Here is a 22064-nt window from a genome sequence, read left to right on the forward strand (position 1 = left end):
CGCTGTTTTTGCTGCTGCTGAATCGTCTTTAGCATACAATACATTCATTACAAATGTAATTTTAAGTTAAAAGTGTGTTTAAACTACACCTGGGGAAACTCACTTCACCTTCAGGGGCAGCTCAGTCTCTCCAGTCGGTTTGTAGGGCCACCGCACCGCAGCAGACTCGCTGTCGCTGTGTGTGAGCCAGACTGAGCGAACGCCGCTCTGCACGTTTGAATCAGGGTATTTGAGGGGCTGGGGGAGGGGTATTTTATGTATTTTAATTTTAATACATTTAAAATAAAAAATTAAATGGTTTACTTTTGGTAAATGTATTGGACATACTGGCGGGTTGTTTTTACAAGTACAGTTTTTGGATCATCAAAGTTAGGGGGGCAGCTGGGGGGGCAAGGCTCTAGAGTGGGGGGGCACCTGCCCCCCCTTGCCCCCCTGTAGATCCGCCCATGCACCTAACCCAACTACAACACTAAATAACAGCAGTAGTCTGTATTCTTGGTATACTACAAACCAGCTTCAAGCTTCAGCTTTATTTTGCAGAAATATGACCATATTCTCTGGCTAAATATTTTAGAATGCATCGCCTTATTTTTTCCATGGCGACGCGTCATGCTTCTCACATGACACACAGCTGTATCGGGTTTATTTCGCTTTTTCTTTTTTATTCAAAATATTCACAAACTTGCTAACTATGTCATGAACTATCTGATATTCTGATTTTCAAATATGTGTGAGTGAATGTGTGTTAGTTGATCTATACTGCGTGATGGGCGGCGCCATGTTAGTTTGCGCCTCAGAGAATCAATATTTCACAATATTTTCGGAGAATTAATTCACGTCTCACGAAATACATGAAAGTAAGTGACCGCTGAACTGGGAGAAGAATAGAGAAAACTATATAGTTACTATATAATGTGTATCTGATATGAATAAAACACGTAGTCAAGTTGAAAGGATTGTTTTTGTCGCTTCCATAGACAATGAGCATTTAAATGTCTGAAACCTAAAATAAACATTATGTGGTTTAAAACACTGAATAGTTGTGATATGTGACGAGCGCTGAGCCTGTCTGTCTCTGGCTCGGCGCCAGCCAAAGCGATTTAAGTTTCACCGAAATGAGGCACCGAAATCTGCGTTCTGATTCGGTCCGGTACATTCCGGCACCGGGTTTTGGTACCCAACCCTACAACATGCTCATCTTGGCGAGTATCCTAGCTGTCTACTCTGTCTACTCTTTATTCAAGCAATAAAGAGAAAACAGTGTCTTCACTTTTATCTTTTTACACATTCATTTCCCACATATAATTGAATGAGGAAAGGAAAAACAAAAGAATAAAAAAGCATGTTGACTACTTGAACGTACATTTTGCTCTCATTTCTTTTTGGCAAGCAAATTTCTCAATGACTCTCTGATTAAAGTCAGTCATCTCAGTAGTGTCATGACGTTTGCATTGTTCAGTTAGATATTTGAGGTCTCTAACCCCTGTTGTTGTCCACAAAACTTCAGTACCGACACTTAGAAATAAAAGACAGGGAAAGCAAAAAAGGTCCGGTTCGCGATCCTTTATCATTTTTTTTCTTCCAACGCCTTGTGAAAGAATTTGGTTTAACTGCTGCCATCTCTACGAAAGTGTGATCATCCTAATAAGGTTTTGGCGGAGTCGGAGTGACTGTGTCACCCGCGCACTTTTGCTTTAGTGGCCAAGAGTGTAAAGTTGAATGACAGGTGACGAGAACCAATCAGATTGGATAAAATAACACGCATCCAATTCTGATTCGCCAGGGACGCAACGACCTGCATCCGGAGAAGGATCTTTAAGAACCAATTAGAGACCAGCTTCAGGTCACATGCTGCCCGTAGATTTTTAGACTCAGATAGACATTAATTTGTCCGGCGTCCCTCGCCCATGAAACCGCATGAAACATATTGAAGAACATATAAAATAGTTAACCCATCAAAGCCAGTTTTTATTAAATGCTGAGGCTCTTACTAACAGCCAGCATGAGTAAACTATTTTATTTTTATTTCACTTTTATATCATTTTTGTATACATGTATATTTCTGGAATTTTGATGGGGGCGGCCCCCCAGCGCCCTCTATTGACCAGCCGCCACTGCTTTATGGACCTTGCTTTGTGCACTGGTGTGCAGTCGTGTTGGAACAGGAAGGCGCCATCCCCAAACTGTTCCCACAATGTTGGGAGCATGAAACTGTCCAAAATGTCTTGGTATGCTGAAGCATTAAGAGTTCCTTTCACTGGAACTAATGGGCCAACCCCAACCCCTGAAAAACAACCCCAAACCATAATCCCCCCTCCACCAAACTTTCAGGAATGAACTTTCTGCACAGGTGGCAACCTATCACGGTACCACGCTTATTGTGATGTATATCTAAGAGAAACGGCTTCTCTTAAGAGAAAAATTGTAGGGCAGGACTTCAGGAATTGATTGGATGGTTGATGATTTCACAGTGACTTAAAGTAAGTGTGTGACAACAGCAAAGGTGACGTAATGTAAAAATAGGAAAAATAAGCATGTACAATTAAATATACAATTGACTAATAATGATAAACGTCTAATATCAACCTGTAATCATTATGGTACCAATATATTGTGCATCACTGCTTTTATTTCACTAAACTGGATGCCATTTGATGCCAGTACCAGTGCAATGAATTAAACTGATAGTGAGCATAAGTATACAGCTGAATATAAACAGCATTCCTTTCCAATAGGTGGCTGTCTATTTTCTTTCAATGTCATCTGTTCCTTGCTTGTGAAATGCTTTAGTTAATGCTGCAGCCTAATTGATTTATACATTCAGATCCTGATTTCATAGGTCACATCTCAGTTACATTAGAAAGTTATGCTGCTACAAATAATCAAAGCACCAGTTAACTCATTTAAAGTGGAATGTGAAATAGTTTTTATGTGCTTTTGTTCTGTCATGACGCTTTTCTGTCCTCTTGTGCTCTGATGCTGTGCTAATGTGGATGAAGGCCGCTGGTCCTTTTCTGTGTGACCCATATAACGTAACCATAAGTGCTTCTTAAAGCCTGAGTTTCTCTAAGGAGGCGTGCTCTGGTTGACCTCATACCACTTTTTTCAAACACTCCATCTCGTCAACTTCATAACTGGAGGTGTTTACAACAGTGAGAGGTTTTTTCTTCACAATTTAGTAGCACTTACTAATGCAAGCTAGCCTGATGTCATCATACTCAGATTCTAGTCAGAATATGAGTCTGATACTGCTCCAATGGGCTGTGATTATGAGGCGTGTTTCAACCGAACCAGGTCTGCGTTCAGTTTCACGTTGCAAAACGTTTTTTAAACGGAAACGGTGCTGCGTTGAACACCCTGTTCTGATGACGCAAGAGTGGCAACTATGGCAGCTGAGAAGGACATTCTTTGTGTTCTTTTTGAAGAATTTTCTGAGCCTATAAGTGAAGTTATTAAACGTAATTTGGGGAGGAGTACGCCCATCTAATCTTACAATTAATACCAAGGTATAAAACCAGCAGCTTACCTCTTCCCATTTTTAGTTCCTGCAGCATCCCTCCTCCTCCTCCCCTGCTCCTCCTTTTTTACAATTTTGCCTGTTATAGGGGGGCAATCGGAGCTTGGGTAGAAAATCCTCTCCGAGCCCCTCTATAGCAGACAGCAAGCCAAATCTGTTTACCACTTTCACTAAGATTATATGGGCACACAAACTCGTGAAATGCGTGTTTAATATTGCAAATATAGGTCCAAACAGTTCTGGTTCGAGCATAGTTGCTCCACAACGGATCAAGTCCAGACCGAACTTCCCGGCCTCAAATGTTGTGGGTGGGGCTAATTTCGGCTGGCATCCAGGCTAAATGCAAGCATCACTACTGCACATATTTTTTTAATGCAATTTTTTCAGCATTTACTCACCACTCATGTCGTTCTAAACTTGTTTGACATTCATAAGCATTCATCACAGACACTCTTTTGACTTGGACCTGTAAGAAATGATTTAGTACTGTAACACCCTACTGTAGTAACCACCTATTCAAGCATGATTATTCGAAATAAAACTGAAAATTGTTATTTTTTAATTAATAAATTGATAAATCAATTAATTAGACATGATTTTTTTATTAAAATGTAACTAAACCATTAAAATGGAATCCAGAGAACTTGCAGCTAAAAACACAGAAAATAGTACAAATTAGAATAAATAAAAATAAAAAACATTTCAACTTCTAATAAATTGTTGTTAAATTCTATAAGTTTCATCATTTCAGTTAATTAGACATACTTTTTGATGAGTAAAATTTAATTTAACCATTAATATTAAGTCCACAAAAATTAAAACGGAGAAAAAATAACAGAATCCAGAAAATTGGAAGAATTTGAAAGAAAATAAAAAGGATTTCATAGGGACTTATACAAACAAGCACAGCAACCTGTAATTTTTTTTTTCTTTTTCTAAAATAACATTTTAAATTGCAATCGCAACTTTTAGCAGAAAAATCGCAATTAAATTTTTTTCCCCAAATTGTGCAGCACTGCACCTATCGCACAAAATACCCAAGCAAATGCATTGAAATATGTGAAAAACACCGTAGCAACTGACAATCACCCACAATACCCTAGCATAGTGGCAATGATTTTTGCTAAATCTAGAGAGAGGCTTGTATTCTGTGTTCATACACAACTTACTCATCAAGTCACTGATAGAAAGCATTTAATTAAAGGCCAGTCAATATTGTCTTTAGCTGAACAGAATAACCCTCAGTCTCTGTATGAAATGAACTGGATTCTTTTTGCAGCTACTGTCTAACCAAATTATTGTTCTTGAAACAATAAACGACAGATGAGCAGTTATTCTCTTTCAGCACCATCTGCAACTCTATCCAGCTTATGACAACATGCATACATATGCACGACACGTGTGCACACATACACATGCACTCACGCATAGGTCACAGAGGTCATCCAGTCTCCAGTGATTATCAGGCTTACATCTTCAGAGCAGGTCGTAGTCTCTTTTGTTTATTATGATCAAGTGATCTGCCTACAGTATGCTTGCATGAATAACGAGACTTTCTTAATGCATCTCTTGTGAGGGTTGAGAAGGGATAGTGTAATAAAACCACCGATGTGTCAGAAAGCTTGTTAATGGAGGTGCAGGTCAAACGCTGGGGGAGATGCTCATAGCGCGTGTGTCCATCTGTCTGCTGATGCCATGTTTTTCTCACATATAATCTCTTTTTTTCCCCTCTCTCTCTCTCTCTCTCTCTCTCTCTTACTCTCTCTCAGAGTAATAACTCTAATGCTCATGCCATCATATGACTCTACTGTAATCAGACTGAGAGATAAGTGTGTGATCCCCTATCCCCATTAATAGTTATGATTAAAAACAGCACTAGTGTTAGACTGGTTGTCTTGTGGTTTGCTTGCAAACCATGAGCTAGCTTAAACACATAAAATTTGATTGTTTCGAGTTTTGGTTATATGATGTGATAAATAATTTAATTCGAATTTTACGACAATGGGAGTGAGACTTGACAATGCAAAGTTAGTCACCATAATAAGATGTTCTGGGTTGTTGCCAAGGTGTTGTTATGCTAATGTGTTCTGAGTGGTTTTAGTTCATTTCTATACATTATATAGTTGCTAGGGTGTTCTACTTGGTTGCCAGGGAGTTTCTCTGCTGTTTCCTAGATCTTCCGGGTGGTTTTTACTAGGTCATTGCTATACAGTTGCTGGGGAGTTCTGCATAGTTACCAGGGAGTTGCTATGCTGTTTCCAAGGTCTTCTGAGTGGTTTTTAGTACATTGCTAAACAGTTGCTATGGTGTTCTGCATGGTTGCTAGGGCATTGCTATGCTGTTACCAAGGTCGTTTGAGTGGTTTTAGTGCATTGCTATACAGTTGGTGGGGTGTTCTGCATAGTTGCCAGGGAGTTTCTATGCTGTTGCCAAGGTCTTCCGATTGTTTTTAAGCGCATTGCTACAGTTACTGGGGTGTTCTGCACAGTTGCCAGGGAGTTGCTATGCTGTTTCCAAGGTCTTCTGAGTGGTTTTTAGTACATTGCTAAACAGTTGCTATGGTGTTCTGCATGGTTGCTAGGGCATTGCTATGCTGTTACCAAGGTCGTTTGAGTGGTTTTAGTGCATTGCTATACAGTTGGTGGGGTGTTCTGCATAGTTGCCAGGGAGTTTCTATGCTGTTGCCAAGGTCTTCCGATTGTTTTTAAGCGCATTGCTACAGTTACTGGGGTGTTCTGCACAGTTGCCAGGGAGTTGCTATGCTGTTGCCAAGGTTTTCAGAGTGTTTTTTTATTGCATTGCTATGCTGTTGCCAAGATCGTCTGAGTGGTTTTTAGCGCATTGCTATGTTGCTGGGATGTTCTGCATAGTTGCCAGGGAGTTGCTATGCTGTTGCCAAGATTTTCAGAGTGTTTTATTGCATTGCTATACAGTTGCTGGGGTGTTTGTTCTGCATAGTTGGCAGATAGTTGCTATGCTGTTGCCAAGGTCTTCTGAGTGTTTTTCAGTGCATTGTTATACAGTTGCTAGGGTGTTCCGCATAGTTGCTAGGGAGTTGCTATGCTGTTGCCAAGGTCTTCTGAGTGATATTTAGTGTGTTACTATAAAGTTGCTATGGTGTTTTACATGGTTGCTAGGGAGTTGCTATGCTGTTGCCAAGGTCTTCAGAGTGCAATTTAGTGTGTTACTGTAAAGTTGCTGTGGTGTTCTGCCTAGTTGCCAGGGAGTTTCTATGCTGTTGCCAAGGTCCTTTGAGTGGCTTTTAGTGCATTGCTAAACAGTTGCTTTGGTGTTCTGCATAGGTACCAGGGAGTTGCTATGCTGTTTCCAAGGACTTCCAAGTGTTTTTTTAGTGCATTGCTAAACAGTTGCTGGGGTGTTTGTTCTGCATAGTTGGCAGAGAGTTGCTATGTTGTTTCCAAGGTCTTCTGAGTGTTTTTCAGTGCATTGTTATACAGTTGCTAGGGGGTTCCGCATAGTTGCTAGGGAGTTGCTATGCTGTTGCCAAGGTCTTCAGAGTGGTATTTAGTGTGTTACTATAAAGTTGCTATGGTGTTCTACATGGTTTCTAGGGAGTTGCTATGCTGTTGCCAAGGTCTTCAGAGTGGTATTTAGTGTGTTACTCTAAAGTTGCTGTGGTGTTCTGCATAGTTGCCAGGGAGTTTCTATGCTGTTGCCAAGGTCCTTTGAGTGGCTTTTAGTGCATTGCTAAACAGTTGCTTTGGTGTTATGCATAGGTACCAGGGAGTTGCTATGCTGTTGCCAATGTATTCAAAATGTTTTTTAGTGCATTGCTAAACAGTTGCTGGGATGTTCTGCACAATTACCAGGGATTTGCTATGCTGTTGCCAATGTATTCAGAATGTTTTTAGTACATTTCTATACAGTTGTTGGGGTGTTCTGCACAGTTACCAGGGAGTTGCTAGGCTGTTGCCAATTTCTTTTGAGTGTTTTTAAGCGCATTGCTTTACAGTTGCTAGCGTTGTTCTAGTTGCCAGGGAGTTGCTATGCTGTTGCTAAGGTCTTCCGGGTGGTTTTTAGTGCATTGCTATACAATTGCTGGAGTGTTCTGGATGGTTGCCAGGGAGTTGCTATACTGCTGCCAAGGTCTTCAGAGTGGCTTTTAGTGTGTTGCTATACAGTTTTGCCCTGTTTACACTGTTGCCAAAGTGTCTTACAGTTTTTCTCCATTGGGTTGGCTCATTCCTTGAAACAGATATTACATTCTCAAAATTGTAAGATTATTTGGCAAAACAGTCTTACAGTTCAGCAGGACACTATGGCTCACTTGCAAAAGCTAACATCTCTCCCAAAACTGTTCACTCATGCTTCAGAACTAAATTCCTTTCCCATATAAATAGTCAGTGCCACGAAAAGGGCAAAGATCCTTCTCAATTGCTTTAGCTCATTTCTTGAAACAGACCGGACGTTCTCAACACTCTTGGTGCTTTTGCCAAAATAACGTGGATGGTTCACCTGCAAAAGCTCATACCTCTCCCAAAACAGTTCACTCATGTGTCAAATCTAAATTTCCTTCTCATTTAAACAGTCAGTGCCCCCAAAATGCTTCGTCCCTTTGGCATTGTGTAAGCACTGCAAGTCAAAATGTTTAGATGTTTTGTCACTATGGCAGAGGACCATTGATATATCCCTCATGTCCACCTTTCAGTCTGAGCCCAGTCCTTCATTTTTATCTAGCTAACAGAATACAATTGCGTATAAAACTGAAAAAAAGAAATAGGATTTTATTGTAAGAGTAGCCTCCAAGGTTTGCCATCACACATTGCACTCATACTGCAAAGGAAATTGTAACCATTACAGTTTTTCTCCATTGGTTTGGCTCATTTCTAGAAACAGAAATTACATTCTCAAAATTGTAAGATCATTTGGCAAAACAGTCTTACAGTTCAGAACAACACAATAGCTCACTTGCAAAAGCTAATATCTCTCCCAAAACTGTTCACTCATGCTTCAGGACTAAATTCCTTTCCCATATAAATAGTCAGTGCCACCAAAATGCTTCGTCCCTTTGGCATTGTGTAAGCACTGCAAGTCAAAATGTTTAGATGTTTTGTCACTATGGCAGAGGACCATTGAAATATCCCTCATGTCCACCTTTCAGTCTTAGCCCAGTCCTTCATTGACAATGTTTTTGTCTAGCTTACAGAATACAATTGTGTATAAAACTGAAAAAAAGAAAAAAAGAAATAGGATTTTAGGGTAAGAGTAGCCTCCAAGGTTTGACATCACACATTGCACTCATACTGCCAAACAAATAGTAACCATTATCATTCACACACATAAAGTAACTTCCATACATCAGAGTAAAAAGAAAATGTATACAGCATAATATACTGTAATATAAACACACAAACAAAAAAACAATGAAAATTACCGTCCTCACCCTCCTGGCCATCCACACGCTGCTGTTCTCAATCTTACTGTAAACACTTGTAAAATTTCTACTTTTCTAATGATATAATCTGGGTTTGATTTTTTTAGATATGTTGTTAGAGTATATGAATATGTATATGAATATATTGAAGGTATTTTCAAAGGTTTGTTTTTTATATCTGCTGAGGTTGGGCTGAAGTCTCTGAAGTCCAGCCTCTCTCATACCCCTTTTCCACCAAAGCAGAGCCAGAGCTAGATCGGAGCCAGAGCCTAGTTTTAAATCGGTTATTTGTGTTTCCACACACAAAGCCCCAGCTCCGAGCCAGGAAAAGTGGTTCTTAAGTAGCACCAAAACATTGCTGGGCTAGAACAGGGCTAGAAGTAAGAACCGATTACGTCAGGCGCTGGGGGCGGGGTCAACAAGACGAACACAAACTTGAGATCCGCCATGTTTGAAATAGCAGCTAATGGAGCTAACAGCTGCTGTTCGTTTGTAATCTCCATCTATACAAATTACGGCGAACTACATGAATGCGTTGGATTCGCTATGTTTGCATTGTGTTTTGATGCCGATGTAGGATCGTAAAGCCATGTGAATGAATAGTAACGCAACGTTTGCATTGTTGATGGAAGGCTTGTTCGCAGCTGTGCAGACCGATCGCAGTATGATAACGAGTCCAGCGAGAGCATATGACTCCTTATGCTTTTGATTCACTCATGCGTTTTTTTTTATATCATACGTGGATCGGTCTGCGCAGTGACGATGCGTCTCGAACAAGCCTGGTGTGTGTGTTGTGTGTGTGTGTTTCCCGCTGCCCAGTGTTGCTAGGTTTTCACAACAAACCCGCCCAATTGCTACTCAAAACAAGCCCAATCGCGTTCCAAGGGGGGATTCCCCAGTAAAAATCACATTTGTGGGTAAAATATGTGTTTTTTGGCATGGTTGCCTACTAAAATTCGCAATATGGGGCTAAATATCACATAATTGGGATCGCTTCATCCCACGGACATGAAAAAACAGCCCGTGACAAAACCACATACTTGGCAACATTGCCGCTGCCTCGCTAGCGTTGCTGAGAGAGATGAGACGTAAACAGTGACGTAAGACCTGGCTCTGTTGTGGCTCTCAGCAGGTGGAAAAGCAAACGGTTCTTAGAAGGCTCCTCAGTCGAACCAACTATGAACTGGGACTAGCTCTGGCTCTGAATTAGCTCTAGCACTGCCTTGGTGGAAAAGGGGTAAAAATGTCCTACTCCAGGTCTACCTCTTCCTACCCCCCTCTTCCCCTCTCTACCCCTATCTACCCCCTTCCCCTCTCTACCCCTCTCATCCCCCTTCCCCTATCTACCCCCTTCCCCTCTCTACCCCTCTCATCCCCCTTTCCCCTCTCTCCCCCTCTCATCCCCCTTCCCCTCTCTCCACCCCTCTCATCCCCCTTCCCCTCTCTCCCCCTCTCTCCCCCTTCCCCTCTCTACCCCTCTCATCCCCCCTTCCCCTCTCTACCCCTCTCATCCCCCCTTCCCCTCTCTCCCCCTCTCTCCCCCTTCCCCTCTCTCCCCCTCTCTCCCCCTTCCCCTCTCTACCCCTCTCATCCCCCTTTCCCCTCTCTCCCCCTCTCATCCCCCTTCCCCTCTCTCCACCCCTCTCATCCCCCTTCCCCTCTCTCCCCCTCTCTCCCCCTTCCCCTCTCTACCCCTCTCATCCCCCTTTCCCCTCTCTCCCCCTCTCATCCCCCTTCCCCTCTCTCCACCCCTCTCATCCCCCTTCCCCTCTCTCCCCCTCTCTCCCCCTTCCCCTCTCTACCCCTCTCATCCCCCTTTCCCCTCTCTCCCCCTCTCATCCCCCTTCCCCTCTCTCCACCCCTCTCATCCCCCTTCCCCTCTCTACCCCTCTCATCCCCCTTCCCCTCTCTCCACCCCTCTCATCCCCCTTCCCCTCTCTCCCCCTCTCTCCCCCTTCCCCTCTCTCCCCCTCTCATCCCCCTTCCCCTCTCTCCACCCCTCTCATCCCCCTTCCCCTCTCTACCCCTCTCATCCCCCTTCCCCTCTCTCCCCCTCTCTCCCCCTTCCCCTCTCTACCCCTCTCTCCCCCTCTCATCACCCTTCCCCTCTCTACCCCTCTCATCCCCCTTCCCCTCTCTCCCCCTCTCTCCCCCTTCCCCTCTCTACCCCTCTCTACCCCTCTCATCCCCCTTCCCCTCTCTACCCCTCTCTCCCCCTTCCCCTCTCTACCCCTCTCATCACCCTTCCCCTCTCTACCCCTCTCTCCCCTTTCCCCTCTCTACTCCTCTCATCACCCTTCCCCTCTCTACCCCTCTCATCCCCCTTCCCCTCTCTCCCCCTCTCTCCCCCTTCCCCTCTCTACCCCTCTCATCCCCCTTCCCCTCTCTACCCCTCTCTCCCCCTTCCCCTCTCTACCCCTCTCATCACCCTTCCCCTCTCTACCCCTCTCTCCCCTTTCCCCTCTCTACCCCTCTCTCCCCCTTCCCCTCTCTACTCCTCTCATCCCCCTTCCCCTCTCTACCCCTCTCATCACCCTTCCCCTCTCTACCCCTCTCTCCCCCTTCCCCTCTCTACTCCTCTCATCCCCCTTCCCCTCTCTACCCCTCTCATCACCCTTCCCCTCTCTACCCCTCTCTCCCCCTTCCCCTCTCTACCCCTCTCATCCCCCTTCCCCTCTCTACCCCTCTCTCCCCCTTCCCCTCTCTACCCCTCTCATCCCCCTTCCCCTCTCTACCCCTCTCTCCCCTTCCCCTCTCTACCCCTCTCATCCCCCTTCCCCTCTCTACCCCTCTCTCCCCCTTCCCCTCTCTACCCCTCTCATCCCCCTTCCCCTCTCTACCCCTCTCATCCCCCTTCCCCTCTCTACCCCTCTCTCCCCCTTCCCCTCTCTACCCCTCTCATCCCCCTTCCCCTCTCTACCCCTCTCTCCCCCTTCCCCTCTCTACCCCTCTCTCCCCCTTCCCCTCTCTACCCCTCTCATCCCCCTTCCCCTCTCTACCCCTCTCTCCCCTTTCCCCTCTCTACCCCTCTCTCCCCCTTCCCCTCTCTACTCCTCTCATCCCCCTTCCCCTCTCTACCCCTCTCATCACCCTTCCCCTCTCTACCCCTCTCTCCCCCTTCCCCTCTCTACCCCTCTCATCCCCCTTCCCCTCTCTACCCCTCTCTACCCCTCTCATCACCCTTCCCCTCTCTACCTCTTTCTACCCCTCTCATCCCCCTTCCCCTCTCTACCCCTTCCCCTCTCTACCCCTCTCATCACCCTTCCCCTCTCTACCCCTCTCTCCCCCTTCCCCTCTCTACCCCTCTCTCCCCTTTCCCCTCTCTACCCCTCTCATCCCCCTTCCCCTCTCTACCCCTCTCTCCCCTTTCCCCTCTCATCCCTCTTCCCCTCTCTACCGCTCTCTCCCCTTTCCCCTCTCTACCCCTCTCATCCCCCTTCCCCTCTCTACCCCTCTCATCCCCCTTCCCCTCTCTACCCCTCTCTTCCCCCTTCCCACCCCTCTCTTCCCCTCTCTACCCCTCTCTTCCCTCTTCCTCTCTCTTCCCCTCTCTTCCCCTCTCTACCCCCTTCCCCTCTCTAGCCCTCTCTACCCCCTTCCCCTCTCTTCCCCTCTCTACCCCCTACCCCCTTCTGAGATGTGTGAAAGTCCTCCTTCATTAGTCAAGTTCTAGTTTCACCTGACTGTGAATTGCTGTAATAAATGTATCAAATGTTCCAAGGGATTCATATATGGTATTCATGGTATTATGTTCTTGACTAATTTTGACGATTGAACAGACTATTGTGCATATGATGACTTACACTAATGTTACACATACATATAATGTGTCACATACAATGAAATGACGCTGATACGTTTTGGAGCGAACGACCATTAGACTGAGAATCAAATCTGAATCTATTCACTTGGAAATTGTGCTAAATGTAGGCTACCTGTACTTAATCATTTGCAAAGATGTACTGAGACATTGAGACATGTACTTACACATTTGCAATTTGATGAAATTAATGAGAAGTGCTATTCTGTTGTGAACAATTGCCAAGTTGTTTGTAGATTTGTCCATGTTGTTTTGAGAGTGTAATTTCTGTTTCAAGAAATGAGCCAAACCAATGGAGAAAAACTGTAAGTGTTTTTCAGTTTAATTTTATACAGTTGCTAGGGTGTTCTTCCCGATTTCCAGGGCATTACTATATTGTTGCTAATAGAGTGTTTTTAGTTGCTAAGCTGTTGCTAAAGTGTTCAGAGTGGTTTTTAGTGTGTTGCTGTACAGTTGCAAGAGTGTTCTGGTAGTTGCTAGGGCTTAGCAAACACCAGTAACATGCAACATTCAGGCACCAAATACTTTAAAATATTCTTTCAGCCCATGGAATCTTCCATTCGAAGAGGCTGGGATTATGACAGAGACTTGGATTTGGTACAACAGTGGTTTGCGTCATTTCCTGATACCATTCTCCCATCTCTTCCTCATAATTTCCTGTCCTCTCTCTGCTGTCCCATCAATAAAAAAATGGTAAAAAGGCCAAGCATCTCTCTATCCACACTCAGCCAGCTGAGATCAGCTGCAGTCTCTGTTGGCAAGAGGTATGAAATTACGTCTACAATGTGAGCTGACTGAAGGGACCTCACTCACCGAGGACACAGCCTCATTCTTATTTTTACCTCCTTCATTAGCGTCCTTTCTCCATCTTCCTCTTGCTCTCTCTCTCTCTCACACTTTTTCTCTCTCTGTCTGTTCTTGTTATTATGTCCTCTAGCCCCTCCCACTCTCTTGAGTAATGTGAATTAGATTCATTGATTTAGGTCAGGGCTCGACCCCTGCTGTCTTTATTAAAAGCTATACATGACAGCTGGATGAACCGAGCGCTTGCTGTTTAACGCTACCTTCATATATCACACTAAACCTAGAAATGTCTAGAAATGTCTTTAAAGTCTTTTCAGACACTGATGTCACGTCAAGGGTTTGCTCAGCAGCTGATTTGAAATCTGCATTTAGATATAGTGATTTACTGTGTTGTTGTACACTTGTAGAATGAGATTGGCAGGCAGCCTTTAGCCTCTGTAAGCTTCAAATTTGATGGATTGCGGATTTCAGCAAAGTTTTTTTAGGAGAAGGTCTGCCTTTAATGGACAGACTCGTGAGAGGTGTTCTTGTATACTGTCAAAATGTCAGCACAAGGATTCATTTTGTGTATGTGGTGAAAAAATGTATCTCCCCACAACCACATAGGCCTATTAAGGGGGAAAAGAGAAAACGGCTCTGTTCCAAAATGTAGTGAGCTGCCTCGTTGTCTACTGCCTACATAAGCAGCTGCCCTCTAAGAAAGCATAGGATCCATCATATAACCTCAGAAGTGATTGATTTGGAACACAAAAGCAGCACCTCATAGCCACACAAATAGACTTTGACATTAGCATGGCACTAAGCTAACAGTGCACTATAAGCATAAAAACAAGCATGATTATTTTTCCAAACTATTTGAAGCTGCAGTCCGTAATTTTTGAGCATATACATAACCAGCCAGTGTGTTCAAAACTATCACAACGGTAAGCTTGTAATAATGTGTTATAATTTGAGTGGTACTGGTAGCTTTTCGCGAGTCATTACGTCACGTCTGTATACATAAAGAAGGAGTCCAGGGTAGGCTATATCGCATGTGAGGATGCTGCAGGTGGCGGATCTTTTATAGCCTTTTCTCAAAGCAGCTGGAATAATTAAACGTATCATTTTGATGGCGGATTGTTATCCAGAAATGTCCAAATGAAAATCATCAGTGACAACTGGAGATTCACCTGCAGTCAAAAGCAAAAGATTACACTGTACTAGGGTTGGGCATCGTTTTGATTTGAACGATTCTGATTCCGATTCCGATTCTTACTTTCGATTTTGGTTCTTTTCGATTCTCGATTCCGATTCTTTGAGGGGTGAAGTCAAAACATGTCACAGGCTCATTTCACAGAGGACATTTTTTATTTTGATTCAATAATGAGTTTTAGTTTTGGGACTTCTCCGCTGGCATTTTGCCCTGCTTTTCTGCAAAGGTGAATGGAGTTTCACACCGAGTCTCCACCGGTTTAGCAATAGCATTAGCAGCAGTCATATTAGGACTGCTACTAGCGTGGGCAATTTGCGTAAAGCTACATTTATCTATGAGGGGGGAAAAAAATATTTCAGTAACGTTGTTGTTCACCACAATTAGCAATTTGGTCAAGGGCTTAGTTATTACACTACAATCACTTACCTGATTGTGACGAGGTAACGTTAAAGGGATAACGTTAGTTCACCCTGAAATGAAAATAAAGCCATATTTTACTCACCCTGCTGTTGTTCTAATGCACGTGTTCCTGTGTGTGCGCATTCCGAGCCGTCAGTAGCTTCACGCAAGATTGTCATGACAACCGGTACACAACATTCGCTTCAGGAGGTTTTAGTATTAGTATTATTTCTTATCATATACAGTACGTTATAGAAAAGACGAGAGCCGCGTTTGTTTCTATTGAGCCTGATTTCTCAAAATGGTGCGTGTGTGTGCTTATCCTGGGTGCTGCCATGACAACTGTGCGAGTTATAGGCGCCGGCGCCTGCTGACGGCTCTGAGTGCGCACACACAGTAACGCGCGCAGAGTAACAGCCGAGCTCAGTGTTTTGACTGAATAATATGGTTTCTTTCTCGCAAAACCTTATAGTATGCCTCTGAACACTTTCCATATATGTCGCGCGACTCACTGTATCATTGCGTGATACATTTGTATATTTTTGTAATATTTTAGCCTGGTCGCTATACATGGATTTCTCGGCGACGTCATCACTGCTTGCGCACGCACCCGAGAGGCAGAAAGAAGAAACCTCTCGTGTTGTAGGTTAGTAGCGGCGTGTCTGTAAGTCAAAATGCCAAGGAGTTGCTGCGTGTTTAATTGTACCAACAGAGCCAGTGCTGGGTGCCTGATGTTTAACATACCTAGGGGGAAGCATGCGTTTGCCAAAAAATTATTACCTAACATGATCATTCATACATGTATCACAGCAACACTGCAAAATTAAAGACAGACAAACAGATCCAACTAAAATCACGTTTTATTGAGTCAGCAGTTATATACAAACAATAAGGAAAGCTTCAATGTTCTTGCAGTAGCGGACCGGCGATCTGTCTTTCTGCCTCCAGGATGCGCACGCACCCTGTAATGTTTGTAAACAGGAAACCCGTGTATTCACTGGCATGATAGGAAGGAGCGTGTGCAGGGCTATTTTTAAAATTTCTGCTTTTGAGGTTCGAAAACGATATAAAGACACAGGGCATTGGGACAACAGCCGGGTGAGTAAAAGATGGCTTTATTTTCATTTCAGGTTGAACTATCCCTTTATTAACGTTGGTTAGCGCAGGGTTGCCTGAGGAGGACGAGACAGTGGACCTGCGCAGCATGTCAAACACGCTACACTCATTAATTTGTAATGTTACACCACATATTTGTAGTGCATCCTCCCGTGCAATAAATAAGTATGTCACATGTGTTGCACTGTGCCGACCCAGGCTTTTTTAAAGTGAAATAAAGCCACACTTTTGAGCGCAGCCATGGCTGCAACAGAACAAACGGGCGCGTCAAGCACTTCCGGAAATCCGGTGGCCACTATGGAAACCAAAACTTGCGCGTTTGGAACCGATGATCGGAATCGAAAACAAATTTTCTAAACGATTCCTATGGAATCATTATTTTTTTAAACGGTTCCAAGTTGGAACCGGTTCTCGATGCCCAACCCTACACTGTACAGAATTTTAAATCAACAGGTAATGCTAATACACGCTAAATACACATAGTCACGCAATGCTGATGTTGTTAACATTAACAATTTGAGAAGAAAGTATAACAATAATAATAATTTGCACGGTTTGATGTGATATGAGCTTTAATCACCGTCATTTCTGTCATTAATTACTCTCCCTCATGTAGTTCCAAACCCGTAAGACCTTTGTTCATCTTCGGAACACAAACCACTTTCCACTTACCACTTTCAAGGCCCAGAAAAGTAGGAAAGACATGTAGTCACATGGACTATTTTAGAATCGGCTACAACGCTGGGTTTCGAGAAAAAAATTATGTTAAAAATACACAGCATCCACAAATGATATTGTTATAAATAAAATATGTTTATAATCAACATTTCTCTCACTTGATCCATCAATTTATTTTTCCTTGGTCTGTTATTTAACATTAGTTTAATGTGGTCAGCCTATATAAAAGTCCCCCTTCAACAGACTGACAAACTTACTTGTCAAATGGACTGTGGGCCAGTAATAGACTTAAGTGCAATGAAATGGAAATAAAACAAACAATATATACTGTAGACTTCTGAAGTTACTTCATAATTTATACAATGATTTTGATCATCTTTAATAATGTATTGTCTTTTAATCTGCATTAAGGGTCTGTTCTCAGAAAATATTGAAATGGTGTTTGCATGTTATTAATTTGATTAAAACCGTTAATCATTTGACAGCCTTGATTTTGTTTTTTAAAGCTTTACACAATGCATTATGGGATTGCCTTCCCCAAAAGGGATACATCACAAAAATGTGGTATATTAAGAGGAAGCTTAATTATGCTATCTTCTTTTTGGAACAGCCTACGATTTCTTAAAATGCTGCCTACAGAGACAACTCAATAGGTTTTGGGACAAAAAGGGAGAGAATATGAAAGGGAGATTGTTCATGCAAAGGTTGCGCAATTAGAATTAAACTTACGAGGAATTAAAAGGGTCTTAAGCAAACAAAATGAAGGAAGGGAAAGAGCTGGCGGATTATAAAGGAAGAGGCAGAGAAAGAGATGGCGGCTGATTTAGAGAGATCAAAAGTCGCTTGTCGGGTCAGATTGATTCTCTGATTACCTCTGTTTCTCATAAATGGATGAGAGATAGAAATGCAGGAGCGGGGAGAAAAATCAATTCTGTCATCCTCTTTCCTCTGCCTTTTTATAGATGCAGGAATAAGATACTCTTTCTCCCCTCCTCTGATGCACTCTTAACTCCCTCCTTTCATTTCTCTTTTCTCCTCTCGGCCTTACACTTTTATTTCACTGGTGTGCAGTGGCTCATTCACTCTCCACTCTCTTGCTGGCAGGGATTTTAATGAGGCTCTTGTGTTTCAGATATTCAGCCTCTTCAGCCCTCAGGCTTTCCCACACAACAACAGCCACAACTCTAGGGCGATTTCACTGAACAATTGTGGCACTTTTGAATGCGGTACACTAACCGCCCGCAATCTGGTTTAAACAGGCAATAAATGAGCTGATTATTTAAATAAAGTCTTTCTTGTCAGCGCAAACATGCCTACTTGGGACTGTGCTTGAAGACTTTTTGGTTTATGTTGTGCTGAGTGATACTGCAGTTGGCACTATAGGGACACCTTGTGGTGCGGATGCAGCATTGTGTAAACGCAAAACAATTCAGTGCAGTTCTTGGTGAATTTTCACCTCTGTCTTTTTCCCAGAGAGCACAGCATTACCCTCCTCTTCATTCATCCATCCCGCCACAGCTGGATTAGCAGTCCAGATGTTGCTGACCCACATAGAGGAGAGGAACAGCTGTCTGCAGGATGGGGTGGGAAGGCTGTCCTGGATTTTAACAGTCAGAACAACCACTAACACATGTGGGACACTGTGGAGATAGAGAGGATTACCCCTTAAGCCCAAACATCCAGAGGGAAGAACAAGAGAAACTGCAAAGAACAAGAAAAGGAGAAATTCTGTTTGAGGTTGCGTGGGGGTGTGTGCGTGAGCGGGCTTCGGTATATACGACTTTCTTGTATTTGCTGTCATCAGGGGTTTTCAAGAGCACTTGTCCCACTTCTATGTCATAAATAAGCTTTGTTTGTAATTTGTGTTTTTGGGCACTTTTGTATTTTGCAGGCTTTTCCAGATTTTCACATTTTATTGCTCTGAGGTTGCTCGTTCATAACTCAAAAGGCATAAAGTCCACATGAAAACAGAAATGATCCCATTTCCTTTCTTCATGCTCTGGCATGGTATTACTCTGAATGATTCATCTCTGTAGCCTACATTATTTCACAAAGTAAAGACTTTTATAATGTTAGAAAATATTTATATTTCAAAAAAATCCTGTCTTTTGAACCTGATAAAAAATGTATTACGGTTTCCACCACAACTGTTCTCAACATTAAAAATAATAATAAGAAATGTTTCTTGAGCTGCAACTCAGCATATTAGAATGATTTCTGAAGGATCATGTGACACTTAAAGGGTTAGTTCCCCCAAAAATGAAAATTATGTCATTAATTACTCACCCTCATGTCGTTCGACACTCGTAAGACGTTCATCTTCGGAACACAAATGAAGATATTTTTGTTGAAAGCTGATGGCTGAGAAAGGCTTCAGATAGGCCTCCATTGGCATTCAGTACATTCACACCCATAAAAGGCACTAAAAACGTTGTTACAAAGTCCATCGCACTACAGTGGCTCTACAATAATTTTATGAAGCGACAACAATAGATTTTGTGCGCAAAAAAAAATCTAAATAACGACTTTATTCAACAAGTTCTTGTCTTCCGTGTAGGCCTCGGACGTGAACTCACGAAGTACCATGATGCATGCGCGAGAATATGACGTAGATCCGCGTTCGGACACATGACCCAGAAGCGAGGAGGAGATTTGTTTACAAGCAGAGGAAGACGCGCCGTATCTAAGCTGTTGAATTCTACATTGATCGTGCTTTAGGTCTCGGCGTAGTGCTCAAAATGGGGCTAAAGTGTGTATTTCATGGATTCCTGAACGCCGGCGCTACGTCATATTCTCGCGCATGCGTCGTGGTGCTTCGTGAGTTCACGGCAGAGGCCAAAACGGAAAACAAGAACGTGTTGAATAAAGTCGTTATTTTGATTTTTTTTGCGCACAAAAACTATTGTCGTCGCTTTGTAAAATTATTGTAGAGCCACTGTAGTGAGAAGGACTTTGTAACGATGTTTTTAGTGCCTTTTATGGGTATTGTGAGTGTGAATGTACTGAATGCCAATGGAGGCCTATCTGAGGCCTTTCTCAGCCATCAGCTTTCAACAAAAATATCTTCATCTGTGTTCCGAAGATGAACGGGGGTCTTACGGTTGTCGAACGACATGAGGGTGAGTAATTAATGACAGAATTTTCATTTTTGGGTGAACTAACCCTTTAAGACTGCAGTAATGATTTTGAAAATTTAGCTTTACCATCACAGAAATAAGTTACATTTTAAAATATATTAAAATCGAAAATAATAATATTTCTCAATATTAATGCTTTTACTGTATCTTTGATGGATTGGTGACATTTTTCAAAAGCATTAAAAATTCATACAGAGTACAGACCCAAAACTTTTAAACATTTGTACGTTTAAACATGATCAGTTTGTTGAAAACCAGGGAGGAGAAAGGAGAAAATTCTAAGAGGCAGGATATTTAACCTCCTCTCTAGGAGAAACAAGATCTCACTTGTGATTTTCCCTTTGGAATTGGCCAAGGGACAGTTATGTGAGAAAATGTAAGTGGATGAAGTCACTACATTCTTTATACAGTATATTGCCTTCCTCCAGATGTCTTTTGTTCCACTCGTATTGGCTGGAGCTAAGGACTATCTTTTTCTTCTTTTAACCAGGATCAGTTCAGCCTTCTTTTATAAAGTCTAATGAGTGTAGAGTACTAAAACTAGCGTGACATGGCCCAGTGTGAGTGATGACATTCAAGCCCTGGGGAACGGCACTCCTTTCAGTATATCAGCAAGGTGTCTGCTACACAGAGAGAGACATGTCATTTGACATTGCACTGCTTCCCAGTTGGAGCTTTTCCAACCGCAGATGCAGACACAATTACTTCGTGCTTCAGTTTCAGTTTTACATTGTCTCTCAATTTCCTGGTTCTTGTAGAAGGGCAACATAAAGCGCAAATCCTGTAGAAATCCAGCAAATGTCCACAGGGCTGGTTAAGGCACAAACTCAGACGGCATAATGAAAACAACAGGCACGGCACAGAGCCATTTGCGCGTCTGCTGGTCAGTCCAACACCAACACTGAGCGGTGATGCTCTTTCATCACCACTGGGCCTCCCGCCAGTGTAAGCTGCTCCTGCTCTGCATTCTTGCCATTGTTGTTATTTTTTCTCTCAACCACCACTCTCCCCACACTCACACACTCCCTCGTTGGCCTCGTTGTGATCTCTGTGCTAAATCATTTGCTGTAGCTTCAACCCTAAATGGCCAAGTCTGGAGATCAGCCTCTAGCTATAAGCATAAAGTTTTTGGGACATTTAATCACAGGACTAGGCTGAGGTTGAAGACTTTTTAAACCTCATCAGAGCCTGACAGGGGGGATGGGGGATGGTTGACAAAACCAGTAGCAAGGAGTTAGCAAGAAAAGGCACAGATTTCGAATGTCATTTGAAATTTATGAACACTACTATCTAAGTTAGGGCTGCACGATTTGGGGGAAAACCTTTTAAAAATTACAATAATTTATTAAAATAATAATAATAAAAAAAAACACCAGGTTTGCTGTGCTTGTTTGTAGGGCTGCAGAATTTGTGATATGATAATAATAAATAAAAAAATAAATATTAACTATAATTACTATTGTAATATTTAACTGTAAAATATAAAATAATATAATAACAACTATACCATAATTTTACAGCATTCATATTTATTTAGTTTTAGTTATTTAATTTCTTAAAACATCAAGCTTTTATTTTATAATTCAACCAAAATTTTTTATTTAAAATAATTTACTCACCCTCATGTCGTCATAAACCTACTGTACATTACTTTCTTTCTTTCAATGGGGTCCAAAATAAATTGACAACAACAAAACATTTTTCAAAATATCGTCTTTTGTGTTACGTAGAAAAAATAAAGTCAGGATTGGACCACGTGATGGTAAATAATGACTGGATTTTCTTGATCATGCCTCTTCTAAATGCAAGAGTTTAAAATAGCAAAAAATGTACAGAGAAAAACTAAGCAGAAACTTTTACAGTTTTTTTATTGGCTGTTCTTATTGTAGACCCACCCTTAGCCACGCCCCTGAACTAATCTGAACTTCATCAGTGGCCTTTCGTAAAACGATGACTCCTCCCCCAGATCATGCTTATGGAGAGCTAAAAAAGTAGCTTTAAATTAG

The 22064-nt window shown here is 42.6% G+C and overlaps 1 protein-coding gene across 4 annotated transcripts in view; it reads left to right on the forward strand.

Annotated features, from left to right (window-relative positions):
* hpca (hippocalcin) overlaps positions 1 to 22064 on the forward strand; it is a 55737-nt gene that overhangs the window by 17866 nt on the left and 15807 nt on the right. The window lies entirely within an intron of this gene.

Source organism: Gobio gobio (assembly GCF_949357685.1).
Source record: "Gobio gobio genome assembly, chromosome: 11".
NCBI classification, from domain to species: Eukaryota; Metazoa; Chordata; class Actinopteri; order Cypriniformes; family Gobionidae; genus Gobio; species Gobio gobio.